Source organism: Bombina bombina, chromosome 8 (genome assembly GCF_027579735.1).
Source record: "Bombina bombina isolate aBomBom1 chromosome 8, aBomBom1.pri, whole genome shotgun sequence".
Taxonomy (NCBI): Eukaryota; Metazoa; Chordata; class Amphibia; order Anura; family Bombinatoridae; genus Bombina; species Bombina bombina.
The window spans coordinates 295,192,620-295,199,302 of NC_069506.1; the positions used below are offsets into that span (position 1 = coordinate 295,192,620).

General features: G+C 44.1%; 1 protein-coding gene across 6 annotated transcripts in view; it reads left to right on the forward strand.

Moving 5' to 3' along the window:
* Positions 1-768: 768 nt before the first annotated feature.
* CASZ1 (castor zinc finger 1) overlaps positions 769-6,683 on the forward strand; it is a 569,556-nt gene continuing 563,641 nt past the window's right edge. For 3 of the 6 annotated variants that reach the window (XM_053691480.1, XM_053691478.1, XM_053691477.1), the window contains exon 1: positions 4,631-4,783. The gene's annotated coding sequence lies outside the window, so the exon portion shown is untranslated. Of the gene's footprint in view, positions 993-1,211; positions 1,436-4,630; positions 4,784-6,683 lie in introns of those variants that run through there. The other 3 variants (XM_053691479.1, XM_053691482.1, XM_053691481.1) reach the window with 3 other exon arrangements.

Genomic DNA, 6,683 nt, shown 5'->3' on the forward strand with positions numbered 1-6,683 from the left:
AAATTGCCTGCTCTACCTGAATCATTAAAGAAAAAATGTGGGTTCAGTATCCCTTTAAGTACGTATGCACAGGATATGTGCATATGCCGCAGAAAAGCAGTAATACATTTTACTAGAAGCATTTTTGCTAATGGAAGTATATTGCAGAAATGCTTCTGTTTCAAATTGAAATGCACTTATACACATTTCATTTTTGACCTTTCTATCACTTTAACTTCTTCAGTGCCAAAGGTCAGAAATACATATAAAAGCAATATGTTGTGGCCCTCTATGGCATCTAGGAAGTTAAACTTTGGCAATGGAAATTATTTTTGCTCTAGACACATTATACAGATAGTGACATTGTGGCCAGGGCAATGTCCCAGCTGTGATATCTTGGGAGGTGCAATATGGAATACACAGAGATATTCAGGCAGTTCCAGTCTCCTTATGAGCAATATATGAAAAATGTTCCTTTTTCAAAACGATATAAGATTGCTAACTAGCAGACATTCCACCTCCATTAGAGTAATATGGTCAATTTGAAGAACAAAAGTCATCATTCACACAGGTGACATTTTATGTTGTGACTGTCTTTCACTGTCAGTGTGGTTCTCCCTTGCCCAAAGTCAGGGCACTGTCTTCACCACACACTAAGGACATCAATTGCAAGGTGCCAAAAATAACCCAGAGGTCACAGCTTAGTGGAATAATAAAATCCTGTCCGGGATTTGCAGCTAGTAGTGCTATTTCTTTCCGGTCCTAAGCTGGATGATGCAGTTCGTTCCGTTCTGCTTGACAGCTGCTGCCTCTGTGACGATGAACCTTGTGCGATCCATTCCGGGTTTTGCGAGTTGCCATTTAATGTCTTGTTAGAAATAGGAAAATTCAATAATAAAAGCAGCGAGGAAAAAGCCCAGGATCAGTAAGTTACATGGCGCATGCGCGCAGCCTCCGTGCGAAAGGCACATTTCCCTTTACTTGGAAAGTCACCCAAAGCAGCCCAAGTGCAGGTAAGGGGGCTTGGTGTGTGCTGCCTAGAGGCGCCGGGGCCGGGGGTCGCAGAGGGTAAGAAAGCATTGTCACGGTTAGTCTTGGAGGTGAGCACTGAGAGCCGTGTGCCCTGGGCACCTGACACAGCCGGTGCCAGCCTGGGACCCTAGGGAGAGGCAGCCTGGGTAGGGTGACCTGGAGGTGAGCAGGGGGGTCTCGGAGCTGTCCAGGAACTTAGTGTGGACTTAGTGCCCGGGATACCTACTACACGCTGTGCTAGGGAAGTTACTGTATTAGTCCTGGCACGGGGTATTGTGCCAGTCTGAGCTTGGTGATGTTCCCTGGCATTTATATGATATCGTTACTGTACAAACCTGGCACTGGCCACCTACCTACCTGCTTTGTGATCATCTGTGTAACAACTTATATCTCATGCTGTGCTGGTGCTGTTTGTGGTAACTATGTAAGTTGATTTATCTGTATCTGTGTGTATATATATATATATATATATATATATATATGTGAGTACTATAATTTATTTTGCGTTCACATTTATCTGTGTGTATAACTGTGTGTCTATCTATCTATCTATCTATTTATCTATCTATCTAGTGATAGTTATGTGTTTGTTAGTTAGATATAACTCAGTACAGCATTTGCATATTTCAGATAGTACTGTTCATGGTCTATACACAAACATACATGTATATTTTGCACATTATGGCTCTGTAAGGTCAGGATAAGGTTATGAACTTGCTAATAGGATTTGGGACACACTGGATATGTCAATGTCTGTTTAGTACTGTTGTGGGTATGTTATGGGCAAGGATCATATCAAGGTAATGGAATGTCCTGTGTGATATATATGGATCATGGTATGGGACATATATAACTAAGATTACTCAGTTTAATTTGTGCAGTGTGTATGGGGTATATGCAGGGTATGGGGCATATGAGCATGGGCCCAGCATATGAGGCATGTGCACTTATACATCAACAGCAGTTTGGAAAACAAGTGAATTTAGTAAAGTTAGTAGGCACTTCCCCTCACAGCACAACTCAGCTTGCCCCCCCCCCCCCTACCAGTCTCCCTCTGCTCCCTGGGGTGATGGTCTCCCCTGTTCTCCCTGGGGTACTAATGTCAACTATCCTCTTGTGGCTTCAGTCTCCCATCTCCTTCCTGGGGTGCCAATCTACCACTTCTCCCTACTGTGTACCCACTCCTCCTGCAGGTGCCATTCTCCCTGTTCTCCTGGAATGGCAGCCTTCTCTCTGATACCTGGGGTACTAGCAACTTCTGTCTGGGTGACAGCCCTTCCTTTAATCCCAGGGTGCCAGTTCACCTTTTCTCATGGAGTGCTTGCCTTTTCCCTGTTCACAAGGGTGCCAGTCTCCACTTTTCTTCAGGTTGACAACCTTTCCTCTATTCCCTGGAATGCCAGTCTCAACTCTTCTTCAGGCTGGCAACCTTTCCTCTATTATCTGGGGTGCCAGTCTCAACTCTTCTTCAGGGTGGTAGCCTTTAAGCCTTTACTCTATTCCCTGGGGTGCCAGTCTCCACTCTTCTTCAGGGTGGAAGTCTTTACTCTCTTATCTGGGGTGCTAGTCTCCACTCTTCTTCAGGGTGACAGCCTTTCCTCTTATCTGGGGTGCCAGTCTCTACTCTTCTTCAGGGTGACAGCCTTTCCTCTATTATCAGAGGTGCCAGTCTCAACTCTTCATCAGGGTGGCAGCCTTTCCTCTATCTGGGGTGCCAGTCTCAACTGTTCAGGGTGGCAGCCTTTTCCTTTATTCCCTGGGGTGCCAGTCTCCACTCTTCTTCAGGGTGGCAGCCTTTCCTCTATTATCTGGGGTACCAGTCTACACTCTTCTTCACAGTGACAGCCTTTCCTCTATTATCTGGGGTGCCAGTCTCAACTCTTCATCAGGTTGACAGCCTTTCCTCTATTTTCTGGGGTGCCAATCTTTACTCTTCCGGGTGACATCTTTTCCTCTATTATCTGGGGTGCCAATCTCAACTCTTCATCAGGGTGACAGCCTTCCCTCTATTATCTGGGGTGCCAGCGTTTACTCTTCATCAGGATGACAGCCTTTCCTCTATTATCTGGGGTGCCAGTCTCTAATCTTCTTCAGGGTGACAGCCTTTACTCTATTATCTGGGGTGCCAGTCTCTACTCTTCATCAGGATGACAGCCTTTCCTCTATTATCTGGGGAGGCAGTCCCCACTCTTTTTTTCAGGGTGACAGCCTTTCCTCTATTATCTGGGGTGCCAGTCTCCACTCTTCTTCAGGATGACAGCCTTTCCTCTATTATCTGGGGTGCCAGTCTCCACTCTTTTTTTCAGGGTGACAGCCTTTCCTCTATTCCCTGGGGTGCCAGTCTTCACTCTTTGACAGGATGACAGCCTTTCCTCGATTATCTGGGGTGCCAGTCTCCACTCTTTTTTTTCAAGGTGATAGCCTTTCCTATATTATCTGGGGTGCCAGTCTCTACTCTTCATCAGGATACAGCCTTTCCTCTATTCCCTGGGGTGTCAGTCTCCACTCTTCATCAGGATGACAGCCTTTCCTCTATTATCTGGGGTGCCAGTCCCCACTCTTTTTTTCAGGGTGACAGCCTTTCCTCTATTCCCTGGGGTGCCAGTCTCCACTCTTTTTTTTCAAGGTGATAGCCTTTCCTATATTATCTGGGGTGCCAGTCTCTACTCTTCATCAGGATACAGCCTTTCCTCTATTCCCTGGGGTGTCAGTCTCCACTCTTCATCAGGATGACAGCCTTTCCTCTATTATCTGGGGTGCCAGTCCCCACTCTTTTTTTCAGGGTGACAGCCTTTCCTCTATTATCTGGGGTGCCAGTCTCCACTCTTCTTCAGGGTACAGCCTTTCCTCTATTAACTGGGGTGCAAGTCTCCACTCTTCACCAGGGTGACAGCATTTCCTCTATTAAGTGGGGTGCAATTCTCCACTCTTCATCAGGGTGACATCCTTTACTCTATCCCCTGGGGTGCCAGTCTCCACTCTTCATCAGGGTGACAGCCTTTACTCTATTCCCTGGGGTGCCAGTCTCCACTCTTCATCAGGGTGACAGCCTTTTCTCTATTATCTGGGGTGCAAGTCTCCACTCTTCACCAGGGTGACAGCATTTCCTCTATTAGCTGGGGTGCAAGTCTCCACTCTTCATCAGGGTGACATCCTTTACTCTATCCCCTGGGGTGCCAGTCTCCACTCTTCATCAGGGTGACAGCCTTTACTCTATTCCCTGGGGTGCCAGTCTCCACTCTTCATCTGGGTGACAGCCTTTCCTCTATTATCTGGGGTGCCAGTCTCAACTCTTCTTCAGGGTGACAGCCCTTCCTCTATTAACTGGGGTGCCAGTCTCAACTCTTCTTCAGGGTGACAGCCCTTCCTCTATTAACTGGGGTGCAAGTCGCCCCTCTCCTTTCTGACTTTAAATCCTCGCGCTACGCAGGATTCCAGTCTCCCTTCTGTTCCCAGGGTGCCAACCTCCTCTCCTCCCTGGGCTACCGTCCTCCCTTCCCGGGGTGCCAGCTTCCCGCTACCCACATAAAGTTAGCTATGCCCGTGTTGCTAGGGCCGCCTGCCCAGTGGGTGGGGGTGATCCCGGGGAGGCAGGAGGTGGCCGGGACAGGGAGCAGGTGGCCGAGCTGTCACTCACTGCTGGGCGGTGACAAGAACAGCACTAACTGGGGACGCTCTCTGCTCGTCACGTTTTTTTTATATCTTGGAAAAAAGTGAAGTTTTACCAAACACTAGAAAACCCCCAAGATCCGATCCCGATTCTGCTACGCCGGTAAGTGCCGTCTAACCCGGTAGTAGGTGCCCCCTCACGATGCCCACTCTGTAAAGTGCCCCTCTGTGGTGGGCGACGGGGGCGGCACCTGCCTACGGGGGAGGGAAGGTCACTGTGTGAGTGAGGGGGTGGGCAATGGCACTTACAGGGGGCAACTGGGACAAAAAGTGAAGTGGCTACAGGCCGTGGGGCAGTGCCATATGTGTGTGTGGCAGCAAAAGCGCTTGTAAACTTTATGCTGCTTGTGCCAATTTAACTTATAGAGATCTCTATTTAATGTGTATTATATCTGTTTGTAGTGAATTATGTCTGTCTGAGGGACCTTAGTGTGTAGTATTATACCTGTGTATAACACCATCATGCATAGTATGTGTGTATGTGGTACCTTACTGTGTATTATACTTGTGTACAGTACCATCATGTATGTTATGTGTGTTTGTGGGACCCTCATATGTGACTATATCTGTCTGTAGTGCCATCCTGTGTATAATGTGGATCCCTCATTTATTATATTCATCTGTAGCACCATACTGTGTATTACAGCTGGCTGTGGTTACACAATATATTATATATTAGTTGTACCATAATATGTCTGCATTATCATAATTAATCATTTGTGCCTGCATTATTGTGATGAGTACAGTACATTGTTTCTATATGCGTCTCATGTGTATACTGTGTGTATTTGCACATTTATGTGTATCAGGTGATAAATATTTACCTGTCTGTTTATATAATAACACACACTCGATACAAATGCATTGCAGAAATAGGGACACTTAGAAATATGTGTGTTTGCTTATGTTAATATATATATATATATGAACAATAATGCTTGTACATATAAGTAACCTGATGTAAATCTCTGTGTCTCATATGTTTTAGATATGTGTGTATTATCACTCAAACCTGTACCTGGAACACAGAGGAACAGAATGAGGAATATTTTAGTTTGTTTTACTTTACTTAAAAGTACAGCAGTAATTTATACACACACACGACATACATAAACACACAACAGACATTCATACACACACAACAGACATACATACACACACAACAGACATAAACACACACACATACACACACAACAGACATAAACACACACACACAACAGACATACATACACACACAACAGACATACATACACACACAACAGACATAAACACACACACATACACACACAACAGACATAAACACACATACACAAACAACACATATACACACAACAGACCTAAACACACATACACACACAACACATACACACACAACAAACATAAACACATATACACACATACACACACACAACAGACATAAACACACATATACAAGCACACACATATACACACACATACAAAACACGCTCACAAACACACATGATTTACTTGTTGAATGTGTTGTGTAGAAAGTTAAAATACACCCAAATTCTTATAATAAACCTAATACATTTTTAAGTCATACTTATATGTATGTGAGTATGTGTTTGTGCGTGTGTGTGTATATATATAGTATAAGTGTATGTGTGTGTGTATATATATAGTATAAGTGTATGTGTGTGTGTATATATATAGTATAAGTGTATGTGTGTGTGTATATATATAGTATAAGTGTATGTGTGTGTGTGTGTATATATATAGTATAAGTGTATGTGTGTGTGTATATATATATAGTATAAGTGTATGTGTGTGTGTATATATATATATATATAGTATAAGTGTATGTGTGTGTGTATATATATAGTATAAGTGTATGTGTGTGTGTGTATATATATATAGTATAAGTGTATGTGTGTGTGTATATATATAGTATAAGTGTATGTGTGTGTGTATATATATATATAGTATAAGTGTATGTGTGTGTATATATATATAGTATAAGTGTATGTGTGTGTGTATATATA